This window comes from Triticum aestivum, chromosome 3A (genome assembly GCF_018294505.1).
Source record: "Triticum aestivum cultivar Chinese Spring chromosome 3A, IWGSC CS RefSeq v2.1, whole genome shotgun sequence".
In the NCBI taxonomy this organism is placed as follows: Eukaryota; Viridiplantae; Streptophyta; class Magnoliopsida; order Poales; family Poaceae; genus Triticum; species Triticum aestivum.
In genome coordinates, this window is record NC_057800.1 from 417,202,618 (window position 1) to 417,219,696 (window position 17,079).

The window sequence follows — 17,079 nt, forward strand, 5'->3', positions numbered from 1 at the left end:
GGATGTCTATCTGAGTGGGAGTTCATAAGATGAACTTAATTATCTTGAACATAGTCAAAAGACCCTTTGCAAATTATGTCGTAGCTCGCGCTATAGTTCTACTGTTTAGATATGTTCCTAGAGAAAAATTAGTTGAAAGTTGAAAGTAGCGATTATGCAGACAGTAGAAAGCTTATGTCCTTAATGCACTGCTCAATGTGCTGAACCCCAAACGTCGTTTGTGGATGTTTCGAACATCGAACATACACGTTTTGATAACTACGTGATAGTTCAGTTAAACGGTTTAGAATTGAGGCACCAAAGATGTTTTTGAAACATCGCGAAACATATGAGATGTTTTGAGGGCTGAAATTGGGATTTCAGGCTCGTGCCCACGTCAAGAGGTATAAGACCTCCGACGATTTTCTTAGCCTGCAAACTAAGGGAGAAAAGCTCAATCGTTGAGCTTGTGCTCAGATTGTCTGAGTGCAACAATCACTTGAATTGAGTGGGAGTTGATCTTCCAGATCAGATGGTGATGTTTCTCCAAAGTCATTGCCACCAAGCTGCTAGAGCTTCGTGATGAACTATAACATATCAGGGATAAATATGATGATCCTTGAGGTATTCGCGTTGTTTGACATCACGAAAGTAGAAATCAAGAAGGAGCATCAATTGTTGATGGTTGATGAAACCACTAGTTTCAAGAAGGGCAAGGGAAAGAAGGGATACTTCATGAAACGGCAAATCAGCTGCTGCACCAATGAAGAAACCCGAGGTTGAACCCAAACCCGAGACTAAGTGCTTCTGTAATAAGGGGAACAAGCACTGGAGCAGAATTACCCTAGATACTTGGTAGATGAGAAGGCTGGCAAGGTCGATAGAAGTATATTGGATATACATTATGTTAATGTGTACTTTACTAGTACTCCTAGTAGCACCAGGGTATTAGATACCGGTTCGGTTGCTAAGTGTTAGTAACTCGAAATAAAAGCTACGGAATAAACGGAGATTAGCTAAAGGAGAGCTGACGATATGTGTTGGAAGTGTTTCCAAGTTTGATGTGATCAAACATCGCACGCTCCCTCTACCATCGAGATTTGGTGTTTGCGTTGAGCATAGACATGATTGGATTATGTCTATCGCAATACGGTTATTCATTTAAAGAGAATAATGGTTACTCTATTTATTTGAATAATACCTTCAATGGTCTTGCACCTATAGGAATGGTTTATTGAATCTCGATCGTAGTGATACACATTTTCATGCCAAAAGATATAAGATAGTAATGATAGTACCACTTACTTGTGGCACTGTCATGTAAGTCATAATGGTATAAAACGCATGAAGAAGCTCCATGTTGATGGATCTTTGGACTCACTCATTTTGAAAAGTTTGAGACATGCGAACCATGTCTATTGGTGTATATGCATGAAGAAACTCCATGCAAATGGATCGTTCGGACTCACTTGATTTTGAATCACTTGAGATATGCAAATCATACCACATAGGCAAGATGACTGAAAAGCCTCGGTTTCAATAAGATGGAACAAGATAGCAACTTGTTGGAAGTAACACATTTTGATGTGTGCAGTCCAATGAGAGCTGAGGCATGCAGTGAATATCATTATGTTCTTACTTCACAGATGATTCGAGTAGATGTTGAGAATATTTACTTGATGAAACACAAGTCTGAATTATTGAATGGTTCAAGTAATTTCAGAGTGAAGTAGAAGATCATTGTGACAAGAGGATAAAATGTCTATGATATGATCATAGAGATGAATATCTGAGTTACGAGTTTTGGCACACAATTAAGACATTGTGGAAATTGTTTCGCAATTAATACCGCCTGGAACACCATAGTGTGATGGTGTGTCCGAACATCATAGTTGCACCCTATTGGATATGGTGCGTACCATGATGTCTCTTATCGAATTACCACTATCGTTCATGGGTTAGGCATTAGAGACAACCACATTCACTTTAAATAGGGCACCACGTAATTCCGATGAGATGACACCGTATGAATTATGGTTAAGAGAAACCTAAGTTGTCGTTTCTTAAAAGTTTGGGGCTGCGACGCTTATATGAAAAAGTTTCAGGTTGATAAGCTCGAACCCAAAGCGGATAAAATGCATCTTCATAGGAAACCCAAAACAGTTGGGTATACCTCCTAATTCAGATCCGGAAGCAATATGGATTGTTTCTAAAATCGGGTCCTTTCTCGAGGAAAAGTTTCTCTCGAAAGAATTGAGTGGGAGGATGGTGGAAACTTGATGAGGTTATTGAACCGTCTCTTCAACTAGTGTGTGGCAGGGCACAGGAAGTTGTTCCTATGGCACCTACACCAATTGAAGTAGAAGCTTATGATAGTGATCATGAAACTTCGGATCAAGTCACTACCGTACCTCGTGGGATGACAAGGATGCGTACTACTTCAGAGTGGTACATAATTCTGTCTTGAAGGTCATGTTGCTAGACAACAATGAACCTACGAGCTATGGAGAAGCGATGGTGGGCCCGAATTCCGACAAATGGTTAGAAACCATGAAATCCGAGATAGGATCCATGTATCAGAACAAAGCATGGACTTTGATGGACTTGCCCGATGATCGGCAATCCATTGAGATAAATGGATCTTTTAAGAAGAAGACGGACGTGGATGGTAATGTCACCATCTATGAAGCTCGACTTGTGGCGAAGTGTTTTCCGACAAGTTCAAGGAGTTGACTACGATGAGATTTTCTCACTCGTAGCGATGCTTAAAGTCCGTCGGAATCATGTTAGCATTAGCTGCATTTATGAAATCTGGCAGATGGATGTCAAGACAAGTTTCCTTACTAGTTTTCGTAAGGAAAGGTTGTATGCAATACAATCAGAAAAGTTTTGTCGATCCTAAGGATGCTAAAAGGTATGCTAGCTTCAGCGATCCTTCTAAGGACTGGAGTAAGCATCTCGGAGTTGGAATGTACGCTTTGATGATGATCAAATATTTTGGGTTTGTACAAAGTTTATGAGAAACTTGTATTTCCAAAGAAGTGAGTGGGAGCACTATAGAATTTCTGATGAGTGTATGTTGATCAGAAATGATGTAGAATTTCTAGAAAGCATATAGGGTTATTTGAAAGGTGTTTTTCAATAGAAAACCTGGATTAAGCTACTTGAACATTGAGCATCGAGATCTATAAGGATAGATCAAAATGCTTAATAATACTTTCAAATGAGCACATACCTTGACATGATCTTGAAGGTGTTCAAGATGGATCAGTCAAAGAAGGAGTTCTTGCCTGAGTTATAAGGTATGAAGTTAAGACTTAAAGCTCGACCACGGCAGAATAGAGAGAAAGGACGAAGGTCGTCCCCTATGCTTAAGACGTAGGCTCTTCAGTATGCTATGCTGTGTACCGCACCTGAAGTGTGCCTTGCCATGAGTCAGTCAAGGGGTACAAGAGTGATCCAAGAATGGCTCACAGGACAGCGGTCAAAGTTATCCTTAGTAACTAGTGGACTAAGGAATTTTCTCGATTATGGAGGTGGTAAAAGAGTTCGTCGTAAAGGTTACGACGATGCGAGCTTGACACCTATCCGGATAGCTCTGAGTAGAGAGACCGGATACATATAATGGAGCAATAATTTAGAATAGCTCCAAGTAGAACAGTTGTTTGGAATAGCTCCAAATAGAGCGTGGTAGCTGCATCTAGGAGATGACATAGAGATTTGTAAAGCACACACGGATCTGAAAGGTTCAGACCCGTTGACTAAAACCTCTCTCACAAGCAACATGATCAAACATAAAACTCATTGAGTGTTAATCACATAGTGATGTGAACTAGACTACTGACTCTAGTAAACTCTTGGGTATTAGTCACATGGTGATGTGACCTGTGAGTGTTAATCACATGGCGATGTGAACTAGATTATTGACTCTAGTGCAAGTGGGAGACTGTTGGAAATATGCCCTAGAGGCAATAATAAAAGTATTATTATTATATTTCCTTGTTCATGATAATTGTCTTTTATTCATGCTATAACTGTATTATCCGGAAATCGTAATACACGTGTGAATACATAGACCACAATATGTCCCTAGTGAGCCTCTAGTTGACTAGCTCGTTGTGATCAACAGATAGTCATGGTTTCCTGGCAATGGACATTGGATGTCGTTGATAACGGGATCACATCATTAGGAGAATGATGTGATGGACAAGACCCAATCCTAAGACTAGCACAAAAGATCGTGTAGTTCATTTGCTAGAGCTTTGCCAATGTCAAGTATCTTTTCCTTAGACCATGAGATTGTGCAACTCCCGGATACCGTAGGAATGCTTTGGGTGTACCAAACGTCACAACGTAACTGGGTGGCTATAAAGGTGCATTACAGGTATCTCCGAAAGTGTCTGTTGGGTTGGCACGAATCGAGACTGGGATTTGTCACTCCGTGTAAACGGAGAGGTATCTCTGGGCCCACTCGGTAGGACATCATCATATGCGCAATGTGACCAAGGAGTTGATCACGGGATGATGTGTTACGGAACGAGTAAAGTGACTTGCCGGTAACGAGATTGAACAAGGTATTGGATACCGACGATCGAATCTCGGGCAAGTAAAATACCGCTAGACAAAGGGAATTGAATACGGGATTGATTAAGTCCTTGACATCGTGTTTCATCCGATGAGATCATCGTGGAACATGTGGGAGCCAACATGGGTATCCAGATCCCGCTGTTGGTTATTGACCGAAGAACGTCTCGGTCATGTCTGCATGTCTCCCGAACCCGTAGGGTCTACACACTTAAGGTTCGATGACGCTAGGGTTATAAAGGAAGCTTGTATGTGGTTACCGAATGTTGTGCGGAGTCCCGTATGAGATCCCGGACATCACGAGGAGTTCCGGAATGGTCCGGAGGTAAAGATTTATATATAGGAAGTCCTGTTTCGGCCATCGGGACAAGTTTCGGGGTCATCGGTATTGTACCGGGACCACCGGAAGGGTCCCGGGGGCCCACCGGGTGGGGCCACCTGCCCCGGGGGGCCACATGGGCTGTAGGGGGTGCGCCTTGGCCTACATGGGCCAAGGGCACCAGCCCCAAGAGGCCCATGCGCCAAGAGAAGGAAAAAAAGGGAGAGTCCTAAAGGGGGAAGGCACCTCCGAGGTGCCTTGGGGAGGATGGACTCCTCCCCATCCTTAGCCGCACCCCTTCCTTGGAGGAGGGGGCAAGGCTGCGCCTCCCCCCTCTCCCTTGGCCCTATATATAGTGGGGAAAAGGAGGAGCAATCATACCCAAGGCCTTTGGTTGCCTCCCTCTCCCTCCCGTGACACATCTCCTCTCCCGTAGGTGCTCGGCGAAGCCCTGCGGGATTGCCACGCTCCTCCATCACCACCACGCCGTTGTGCTGCTGCTAGATGGAGTCTTCCTCAACCTCTCCCTCTCTCCTTGCTGGATCAAGGCGTGGGAGACGTCACCGGGCTGTACGTGTGTTGAACGCGGAGGTGTCGTCCGTTCGGCACTTGATCATCGGTGATCTGAATCACGACGAGTACGACTCCATCAACCCCGTTCACTTGAACGCTTCCGCTTAGCGATCTACAAGGGTATGTAGATGCACTCTCCTTCTACTCGTTGCTGGTCTCTCCATAGATAGATCTTGGTGTTTCGTAGGAAAATTTTGAATTTCTGCTACGTTCCCCAACACTGGTGAAGGTGAAGTCGCTGGCAAGATGGTGAGGTCGCCGGCAAGGAGACCCAGCTCTTCCCGAAGACACCGGCTCCCACGTGCTGCTGGGATGGGGGGCGCCAAATCCACAGAACGCCACCCTCGCTGGATGTGGCCACCCCATGCTGTAAGCCTTCGTATGCAACATCAGTAGTCTGAATATTCATCAGGTAGAAAAAAGGCAAATGCAGAGGAGTTTAGACTTACCTACCAACACCATGGTCTACATACCCAATTGATTAACTATCTCAATCAGCATACACCCAAATTAATCAATTGGATTCTATTCGTTGCGGAAAGGGAAATGAACAAGAACAAGTCAACTGCTCCATCTGTGTTCTGCCTTCTGCTTGGGCTCCTTTCTCAATCACCCACTACAAAAGTAAGAAATATTTCCGCAGAAGGCATGAAGACGATTAACAAGCCAAGCAAACAGTAGCAGGCACACTAAATAGTGATGTGTGGAATTACCTGTCACGAAACGAATTTACGTCAGGGATGTCCTCATTGATATACCAAAAGCAGGCCAGGCTACCAATGAGCCCCTTGTACCTGTTGGAAAGAAACAATAGGGAATAAAATATCAAGGACATGAACAGAAAGAATCAAGAGTGTAGTATAGGAAGCATCGAAATAAATGTCCCAAAAAATAAATGTCCCAGCAAATGACTGAAGCTTATATGCACATAGCAACATTAAAATTTGCAGGTATTTCTTGGTACAGACCAGACCTACGGAATCTATAACAAAGCATGATTCAATCTATTTCTGCACATGGAAATGAACACCATAACGAGAAGGTCAAGTCTATACCATCCCATTGGTTGACAAACTATATCGCAACCTCTGAATCAGACGGACACCATGCAAATGCGACAACAACCAATCATTGAATCTAAGCTTGCAGATACAGTCACACATAGATCGCAAGAGTGAAAGAAGGGATATAATACCTCTGGAGATTTGCAACCTGATGCTCGACAGTCTCAGCCAGTCCACTACAGGGCATCCCTCAGCAGCTCTGTAGGCATAGTTTCATTTTGTGAAAGATGGCATTTTCCTATAAGGTTTTAGAATCCATACCAATATGGAAAAATTGTGACTATGAAATCTCGTTGCAGTTGCCGAGACCATTGCGTAATGCATCTTCTATAAGGTACCAAACAACATGGATACTTGACCTTATGTTCCTAAAGAAAGGAAATTCGGTACTATCAAAATCCTAAAAACAACATCAGACCAGTGAATGGGATTGAAACAAAACCTAAGCAATCAAATCTTATCAAACTCTCATGCATACCCTTTGAGAAAGAAAACCGTATATCTTCAGCCAAAGCAAACAATTTTTGTTGCTTAGGTTCTATCTCAAACTAATAATATTTAGAATTTGTAGCCAACTCATTAGGATCAGGTTATCTTATCAGTATTTATCCAGTGGTATAACTTGAATATGATCATGAAGGGCCTCTGGAGAGGCCAATGTGTACTCATTACAGAATTAGTTCAGGAAAAGTAAGTTGAAACCAATGGAATACAATTGTATCACTTCACATACACCAAGAAGAGCATAAATGAGTAAACGAATAAACATTTGCTCAAGGAGACCAGATCCAATGGCTAAGCAGCTGTAGCATAATAGAGCATAGTATTTTCATTACCTCCCCTATTTCTGGCATCAAAGTCATTTGCCCTCCCTCCTCTCCAAGAAGCAAGGACACAACCAACAGTAGCAAAGGACCCCTGTGATAGGCAAAGAAAAAGAGTCATACTGGCTTGAACCAATCAAACATAAGAAATGCAAGCAGCTAACCAAGGAAGAACACCTAATTGTGAGTGTGTTTTACTGATAATCTAGATCAAACATTGTTAAAGCAACAACCTTAAACATTACATTGAAGCAACAAATAGAAAGTGCCTACATGCTAAACAACGGGACCACTTAGCTTGATGCGGAAATTAGAGATATTAGATTTTGAAACTCCGCAAGCTGTGGTCATGATCTGAAAATTAGGACTCAAATATAATTATGAACATGCATATATCACACTTGCAAAGAGAGAGACAAAGTGCAGTTATAATTATGAACACACATATATAACTTGTGACACATGACAACTGCAACACCAAACAAAAACATGGCTTATTGGTTACCTATTTTGAATTTCTATCATCTCAAATCTGTACAGAACACAAAATTTTAACTCCATGAGCCACCATTGTAACCATTTACCACATGCATCCCGCCATAATGCCATGAACTAAATTAAGGCATCACCTGCTGTAACACATAGGGGAAAAATACTCAGAGTTGAACATGACTGAGCATACATATACAATGCATAGTACTGATATTTATCACAGTGGCTGTACCCATTTCTTTCAAGTAATTTTCTTGTCATACTGAATCTACAATCTGACAAAACTGCTTGAGTGTACTGAACTTGACTATACACATGTGTGATTTAACACTAACTTTACTACGGGTTTGATTCAGTTCATCATCATGAATTTGGTTGCCACTATACACAGCAGCCAGACGATCACCAACTATTACTATGATTAGCTTTAACAAGGGGACAAATAGTTTAAGTAGTGGTTAGCTCAACAAGAATCTAAACAATCCATGGCATTCATCTCCTAAGACACATCCAATAGTTGTGAAGAAACAGTTACATCAAGGTGGGGATTGGAACAAGGACTGAGAGAGATGAGGAACATACCTAGTACAAATACAATCTCGGTCCTTTTTTCTCATCGTTGATTACCACCGTTGCCATTACGAACACCTACAAAATATGTGTTCTCAACTCCTGAATATCCCACGAGAAATAGAAGCAATGAAAAATATGAAAGTGGACTTAAATTCAAAGAGATGGAGAGAGAGAGAGAGATCACCTTGTTCTTCACCAAGCTCTTCCTCCAGATTCATCCCCTTCTCTTTTTTCTTAGATCTGCACACATATGTTCAGAAAAACAATAAATCAAGAAGTAAAAACTGGGGAGGAAGATGACTCGGACGCAGATGGACAACCTAGACTGGGGACATGTGACGACGGCCAGCACCGCCTGGAACTCCGACCTTCCTGCTCCTTTCCTCATACCAGCGCCTCATCCTCCCTTGCTCCATGCCCACCACAAAGACCACGCCACCCTGCTCTCCTATGGCGGCGACCTGCGCCTGATCCAGACGCACGGCGCACGGCAGCAGCGGATCCAAAAAATAGCCACCCCAAAACTAACCTAAACATCAAATCAATTAGGATTACTGCCAAGAATTAGAACAAGGAAATGCAAAGAAGAAGGCACATACATGGCTGAGGGTTGAAGATGTGCGAGCTCTCGGCAAAGGTGGCCATGGAAACACCTCCGCCCTCCCGTTCGTCGTCGCCGGCCATGACGACCTGGACAAGCTTGTCGCCGTCGCCGTCGCCGTCAGAGAAGCTCGGCTCCACACCAGCAGCTAGCGGGCGCCGACTTGGGGGAGCTGCCGGCGAGGCTCTGGCCTAGGTCGAAGAGGCAAGCAGGGGATCCGGCATCGAGGAAAGAGGAGATGAGGGGACGAGCAGGGAGAGGGACGGGGCGGCGTGGGAGAGAGGAGGGAGCGAGCGAGGAGATAAGGCGGCTGCTTTACTTTTTCCTTTTACCCCTCGTCCGTCTAGGGTTTCTTGCTTTTGTTACGCAGAATTGAAGGAAAGGCACGTCATTCTTTTGACCCACACATAACGAGCCCCACTTGTCATTCGCTCTTCAAACAGCCATGGACGTGAAAAAAAAAACCGACGGCCCACCACACGCCAGCAGCCAAAAGGGAGCTACAGGGAAGGAATCCAGCGGCCGAACGAGCATCGCGCACGCGGGGGCGCTAGAATGGCGGGTAGTGTAGGAGCCTTTATATGTTAGATGCCATGTGTTCATGTTGCTACAGAGAGATCCATGCTTCTTTTAAGTATGTTCAGTAAGGATGATTTTGACATATGGTTATGCTCTATCCATCCATGCCCCTGTTTGCATTTATGGAGTGCCCTAGCATGACTAAATCTTGCTCTACTTTTGCTACAAAATGTTCCTGGCAGATTGTTTATGTGTTAATCAATTTTGCCAAGGTTGTTGTTGTGGATCCATGCATGCTATGAGTTTGTTCTTGCTGTGGTTAGCTTCATGATCATGTCTTCTTGCTGGTAGTATGCTTATCTTGTCATTCGAGGCTTCGTGGTGAGTGAATCGAGCTCGCAAAGATGCCTTGCTAATTCTATTTTTGCCATGTCCAGTTTTCTGCTAAGTCTGAATCTGTTAACGAAACTTGCTATGTTTACATGGGTGCCATCATATTTTCTATGCCCTTTTGGCTTATGGTCAGTAAGGGACTTTTGTTCTATGCTTTGAGTATATTCATGCCATGCCTTGTATTGATATGTTCTGTTCCTGTAGCATGTTGTTATCTTGCTCTAAACATTGCTTCCTGATGTTAATTCCTGGCATGTTAGTATTTTCACCAAGTCTGTGATGCTGATATCTTTTGCACTTTTGCCATGCTTGTTTGAACATTCTCTTGTGTGAATTAGCCGTAGCTCAGTGTTCATCTTTTGTCAAGAATGTTGAGTAGATCACTTCAATGTGCTTTGTTTCTATGTTGGAGTGCAGTAGCTTAGTTTCTTGTTGCATTCTAGATGTCATCGTGCTGTTAATCGCAGAATTGTGCCATTATCGTTTTGCTTGCCATTTGCAAATCGTGCATCCGATTCCGGTGATCTTTATATCGATTTCAACCGAAATCAACTCATCTTTCCAGCGGCACACTTGGTTTGCCAAGTTGATGCTTGGTTCATTCTTTCCCTTCCGAAGCACACATATGCATTGCATATCGCATCCCGCATATCATGCCATGTTTTGCATCATGTTGCTTGTGCATTGCACCGTGATTGATTGTTGGCCTTTTGCTTGTGTTCTTGCCTTGGGTAGAGACGGGAGACGAGTTCGTGATCGAGGAACCCGTTGAGTACGCTTACGAGGATCAGGATTTTGTCAACTCAGAGAACTTTGCAGGCAAGATGACCATACCCTCGAAATCACTTCTATCTTTGCTTGCTTAGTTGTTCGCTCTATTGCTATGCCGCGATACCTACCACTTTCTTTATCATGCTTCCCATATTGCCATGTCAAGCCTCTAACCCACCTTTCCTAGCAAACCGTCGTATGGCTATGTTACCGCTTTGCTCAGCCCCTCTTATAGCGTTGCTAGTTGCAGGTGAAGATGGAGTTTGTTCCTTGTTGGAACATGATTATTGTTGGGATATCATTACTATTATATCTTGTTTACTTTAATGCACCTATATACTTGGTAAAGGGTGGAAGGCTCGGCCTTATGCCTAGCGTTTTGTTCCACTCTTGCCGCCCTAGTTTCCGTCATACCGGTGCTATGTTCCTTGATTTTGCGTTCCTTACGTGGTTGGGTTATAATGGGAACCCCTTGACAGTTCGTCTTGAATAAAACTCCTCCAGCAAGGCCCAACCTTGGTTTTACCATTTGCCACCTAAGCCTTTTTCCCTTGGGTTCTGCGGACTCAAGGGTCATCTTTATTTTAAACCCCCGGGCCAGTGCTCCTCTGAGTGTTGGTCCAAACTAGAGCACCGTGCGGGGCCGTCCCTTGGCAACATGGGTTACGTTGGCTCCTGTACGCTTAGCTTATCCGGTCTGCCCCGAGAACGAGATATGTGCAGCTCCTATCGGGATTTGTCGGCACAGCGGGTGGTCTTGCTGCTCTTGTTTTACCATTGTCGAAATGTCTTGTAACCGGGATTCCGAGTCTGATCGGGTCTTCCTGGGAGAAGGAATATCCTTCATTGACCATGAGAGCTTGTGATGGGCTAAGTTGGGACACCCCTGCAGGGTTTTCAACTTTCGAAAGTCGTGCCCGCGGTTATGGACAGATGGGAATTTGTTAATATCCGGTTATAGAAAACCTGACACTTAACTTAATTAAAATGAATCAACCGCGTGTGTAGCCGTGATGGTCTCTTTTCGGCGGAGTCCGGGAAGAGAACACGGTCTCGTGTTATGCTTGAACATAAGTAGTTTCAGGATCACTTCTTGATCATTATAGCTTCTCGACCATACCATGCTTCTCTTCTCGCTCTCATTTGCGTAAGTTAGCCACCATATATGCTAGTGCTTGCTGCAGATCCACCTCACTACCTTTTCCGACCCATAAGCTTAAATAGTATTGATCGCGAGGGTGTGAGATTGTTGAGTCCCCGTGACTCACAGATTACTTCAAAACCAGATGGAGGTGCCGATGATGCCAGTGCAGGGGACACGACTGAACTCAAGTGGGAGTTCGACGAGGATTCGGGACATTACTATGTTTCCTTTCCGGACGATCAGTAGAGGAGCCCAGTTGGGGCGATCGGTGATCTAGCATTTGGGGTTGTCTTTATTTACGTTGGTTCCATACTCGGACCTTGATTGTATTCTGGATGATGTAATGCTATACTTATGTATTGTGTGAAGTGGCGATGGTAAGCCAACTCTTTATCCCTATCTTATTCCGTACATGGGATGTGTAAAGATTACCCCTCTTGCGACATGCCTACTATGCGGTTATGCCTCTAAGTCGTGCTCCGACACGTGGGAGATATAGCCGCATCGTGGGTGTTACAAGTTGGTAATCAGAGCCTTCCCCGACTTAGGAGCCCCCCTGCTTGATCGAATCGCTGATGTTGTTGAGTCTAGAAAAATGTTTTGAGTCTTATAGGATTATATATATCGGAGAGTAGGATTCTTTTTACTCCTCAGTCCCTTCATCGCTCTGGTGAGGCCTCCTGACGTAGAGTTTTAACACTTCTCTTCTCAAATTTCATGAAATTTTTTTAGGATCACGCGGGTATCTTGGAATCGTTCCGATGGTTTTGTGACGAGAACATTGTTCTTGGTGCCTCCTGACATTTAGTGCTTGTGGCAGTGTCCCGGGGAGTTGAGCTACGAGGTGTTGTCGTCACAATTTTATCGTTGCAGTTCTGGAATACCTGAGTTCGCAGACATTGAAAATCTCTTTTATGCAGTTGTTGGTGAGATAACCTCGACGCCACCCAGTACTGGGGCAGGAGTTCGGGAGTATTGCCATAACTCGTATAACGGATGCTTTTCGAAGGTTGAGGTAAATGATTTCCGAAGGTTTCTTGGTTATGTGTTGAAGGATGGATACAGTTGGATGTAGGATTTGCTAGTTTTGGGTGAGATATTATGCTTCCCCTGTATCCCCAACACCTGATTGCATAACCAGAAAGTTTCGGGAGTTCCATAGGTGGGAATTCATGTAGCTCTAGTATTTCTTCTGTAGATATTTGGTTTGTGATTGGGTAATCCTTACCAATTATTTGTTCATATCCGTACCTTGTTGTTTTATTCATCTATCTCTATCTAAGTGGCTTCTCAACCTTATGGAAGTGTGATCATTTACTTTGGAATTCATTCGTTCATCCCTGTTCGAATGTTAAGGCTATATGTTGCAATTTCGATCCATCGATTCAGCTTGAATATATGTCATTTAAGATGCTAACGGATGTCACCCTCTTCAAGATGACTCCTCCAACACGTCAAAATCCGGAACCTCCGCCACCACCTCCACCTCCGGAGGCATGGCAAGCTGTCATGGCCGCCACCAATGCCAACACGCAGATGCTTTTGCAACTCTTGCAAGAGCGTAACCAAGGAAATCAAGGCCAAGGCAACAATCAAGCTCAGTTTGCTACGCTCAACCAGTTCCTCGCAAACCAGCCGAAGTCCTTCAGTAACTGTGTCGAGGCCACAGATGCTGACGATTGGCTCGTGGATATCTGCAAACATTTTGAGTGTAGCAACGTCAGGCCTGAGGACTTTGTCAAGTTTGCTTCGTTCCAACTCAAAGACCAAGCTGCTGAGTGGTATCAACAATACAAAGTTTCCAGAGGAGGTCGTGTGATTACCTGGGATGATTTCCGTCGAGACTTCAAAGCTCACCACATTCCTCAAAGTGTTGCTGAGAGTAAGCGCGAGGAGTTCCGCAATCTCAAGCAAGGCAGCACGTCTGTTTACCAATACAACATCCTATTTCAGAGGCTCGCTCGCTTCGCTAAACAAGATGTCCCTGATGAGAAGAGCATGATTTATCAATTCAGAGGTGGCCGCAGAGAAGATCTGCAACTAGCTCTCGTGCTTTTTGAGCCGACCGAGTATGATGAGTTCTACAACATGGCACTAAAGCAAGAGGCTACTCAGCTCAAGTGCGATGCTTCTAAGAATAGAGTCAGGGATGCAGCTCCTTCTTCTTCTTCAACTCAAGTGGCAGCTAAGCAACAAAAGTTCTGGTTGCCTCCTCCTCCTCTATTCCGTCAGCCTTAGTAGCAGAAGAGTAAAGGTGGCAATGGATCTTCCCACCCACCCAACCCAGGCTATCAGAACAAAGCTTCGTCTCATGCTCCAAGGTCAAGTGCTCCGTATCACCGTCCGCTCTCAGAGGTTACTTGCAACAAGTGTCAGCAGAAAGGGCACTATGCAAACAAATGCTTCAACCAAAGGCGACCTCTGCCTCCTCCTCCTGTGAGATCTGCTAGCAATGCAGTGGTCAAGCATAGTCCCAAGTTTGCAAAGGTCAACATGATGAACGCAGCTCAGGCAGAGGACTCTTCAGAAGTGATCATGGGTAACTTTCCAGTTAACTCTACTCCTGCAAAAGTCCTTTTTGATACTGGTGCATCGCATTGTTTCATGTCAAGATCATTTGTTTCAAAGCATGACTTCATTTCGGAAATGTTGGGTAAACCCATGGGAGTGGTTTCTCCGGCCAAGTATATGATGGCTACCACGATGATCCCGAGTGTTTCTATCAAGATGGGCTACTATAAGTTTTTATCTTCTCCAATGGTCCTTGCTGACTCAGATATTGATCTAATTCTCGGCATGGACTGGCTTTCTAAGCACAAGGCTCAGCTTGATTGTGCTACCAGGAAGATTCAATTAACACACTCTTCTGAAGATGTGATCATCTTTGCCGCTCGGGATGATACCATTCGACTATTTTCTCTCAATGAGAAGGGCGAGTTGGATGCCATATCTCAGATTCCAGTCGTTTTTGAATATCAAGACGTCTTTCCAGAAGAGCTTCCAAGAATGCCTCCTCACCGGCCAGTTGAATTTGTCATCGATCTTGAGCCTGGCACGGAACCTGTTTGCAAACGTCCTTACAAGCTTGGACCAGAAGAGTTGAAGGAGCTGAATAAACAACTCAATGAACAAGAGCGTATGGGTCTGATCCGACCGAGTTCTTCTCCATGGGGTTGTGATGTTCTTTTTGTCAATAAGAAGGATGGAACGGAACGACTCTGCGTCGACTACCGTCCATTGAACAAGAAGACAATAAAGAACAAGTACCCACTTCCCAACATCAATGAGCTATTCGAACAACTCAAAGATGCTCAAGTATTCTCCAAGCTTGACCTCCGTATGGGTTATCATCAGATTCGCATTCGTGAACAAGATATCCCCAAGACAACATTCAGAACAAGCTATGGTTCCTATGAATACACTGTCATGTCTTTCGGCCTTGTCAATGCTCCTCCAACATTCTCTTGCATGATGAACTTCATCTTCAACCCCTACACAAATGATTTCGTCTTGGTGTATCTCGATGATATTTTGGTCTTTTCCAAGAACAAAGAGGATCATGCCAAGCATTTGAGATTGGTGCTGGACAAACTCAGAGAACATCAGTTCTATGCGAAGTTTTCAAAGTGCGAGTTTTGGCTTGATGAGGTTCTCTACCTTGGGCATATCATCTCCGCCAAGGGCATAGCTGTTAATCCTGAGAAGGTGTCTGCAATTGTTAATTGGGAACCACCTCAGAATTTCAAGTAGCTCCGCAGTTTCCTTGGGCTTGCAAGCTATTGTCGAAGATTCATTGAGAATTTCTCTAAGATCGCGAAGCCTCTTTCCAACCTCCTCCAGAAGCATGTGAAGTATGTCTGGACGCCTGAATGTGATGTGGCTTTCAACACCCTGAAAGAGAAGCTAGTCACAGCTCCTGTTTTGACTCCTCCTGATGAATCCAAACCATTCGACGTTTTCTGTGATGCTTCCCTGCAAGGTCTCGGTGTTGTGTTAATGCAAGAGAAGAAAGTTGTGGCTTATACCTCTCGCTAGTTGAAGCCCAACAAAAAGAACTACCCCACTCACGACCTCGAGTTGGCGGCAGTTGTCCATGCTCTATTAACATGGAGACATCTCTTGTTGGGAAGGAAAGTGGACATCTTCACTGATCATAAGAGTCTCAAGTACATCTTCACTCAACCCAACCTCAACCTCAGGCAGACTCGTTGGGTCGAAATGATTCAAGAGTATAATCCGAGTATTGAATATACTCCAGGCAAGGCCAATGTCATTGCAGACGCTTTGAGCAGGAAGGCTTACTGCAACAGTTTGATTCTCAAGCCCTTCCAACCGGATCTTTGTGAAGCTTTCTGCAAACTTAATCTCCAAGTTGTTCCTCAAGGATTCCTTGCCAACTTCCAAGTATCTCCTACTTTGGAAGGTCAAATTCGTGAGGCACAACTTCTTGATGCAATGGTGAAGAAGGTGAAAAATGGGATTGCCAAGAGCCAACCCAAGTACAAGTGCTATCGCCTTGATGACAAAGATACTCTTTTCTTCGAGGATCGAATTGTGGTTCCTAAGGGTGATCTACGTAAAGTCATTATGAACGAGGCTCACAACTCACTCTTATCTATTCATCCTGGAAGTACAAAGATGTACCATGACCTCAAGCAGTCATATTGGTGGACTCGAATGAAGCGAGAAATTGCTCAGTTCTTGAATGAATGTGATGTCTGCAGAAGAGTGAAAGCAGAGCACCAATGGCGAGCTGGTCTCCTCCAACCTCTTGCCATTCCAGAATGGAAGTTTGATCATATTGAGATGGACTTCGTGACTAGATTTCCCAAGTCCAAGCGTGGAAATGATGCTATCTTTCTTGTCATCGACAAGCTTACTAAAGTGGCTCATTTTATTCCTATCAAAGAATCTATCACAGCAGCTCAGTTGGCAGAGCTATATATCTCCAGGATTGTCTCCTTGCATGGCATTCCGTAGTTGATATCTTCAGATCGTGGAAGCATCTCTACTTCTAAGTTCTGGGACTCTTTTCAGAAGGCCATGGGCACCAACATTAGCTTCAGCACAGCCTTCCATCCTCAAACTAGTGGACAAGTCAAGCGAGTTAATCAAATTCTTGAAGATATGCTCAGAGCTTGTGTCATTTCCTTCGGTATGAAGTGGGAAGATTGTCTTCCATATGCTGAGTTCTCCTACAACAGCAGCTTCCAAGCGAGTTCGGGCAAGGCCCCATTTGAGAT

At 44.1% G+C, this 17,079-nt stretch overlaps 1 long non-coding RNA gene across 7 annotated transcripts; it reads right to left on the reverse strand.

Moving 5' to 3' along the window:
* Positions 1-5,681: 5,681 nt before the first annotated feature.
* Positions 5,682-9,541, reverse strand: LOC123061472 (uncharacterized). Of its 7 annotated transcripts, XR_006429061.1 has the most exons (12): positions 9,008-9,541; positions 8,729-8,937; positions 8,593-8,648; positions 8,418-8,483; positions 7,849-7,975; positions 7,617-7,697; positions 7,356-7,437; positions 6,879-6,887; positions 6,651-6,718; positions 6,169-6,249; positions 5,905-6,071; positions 5,682-5,822 (listed from the first exon to the last, which is right to left on the reverse strand). It is a non-coding gene; the product is annotated as an uncharacterized lncRNA (long non-coding RNA). The 7 variants fall into 7 exon arrangements; XR_006429058.1 differs by lacking the exon at positions 7,617-7,697; XR_006429056.1 differs by lacking the exon at positions 6,879-6,887.
* Between the last annotated feature and the right edge of the window lie 7,538 nt (positions 9,542-17,079).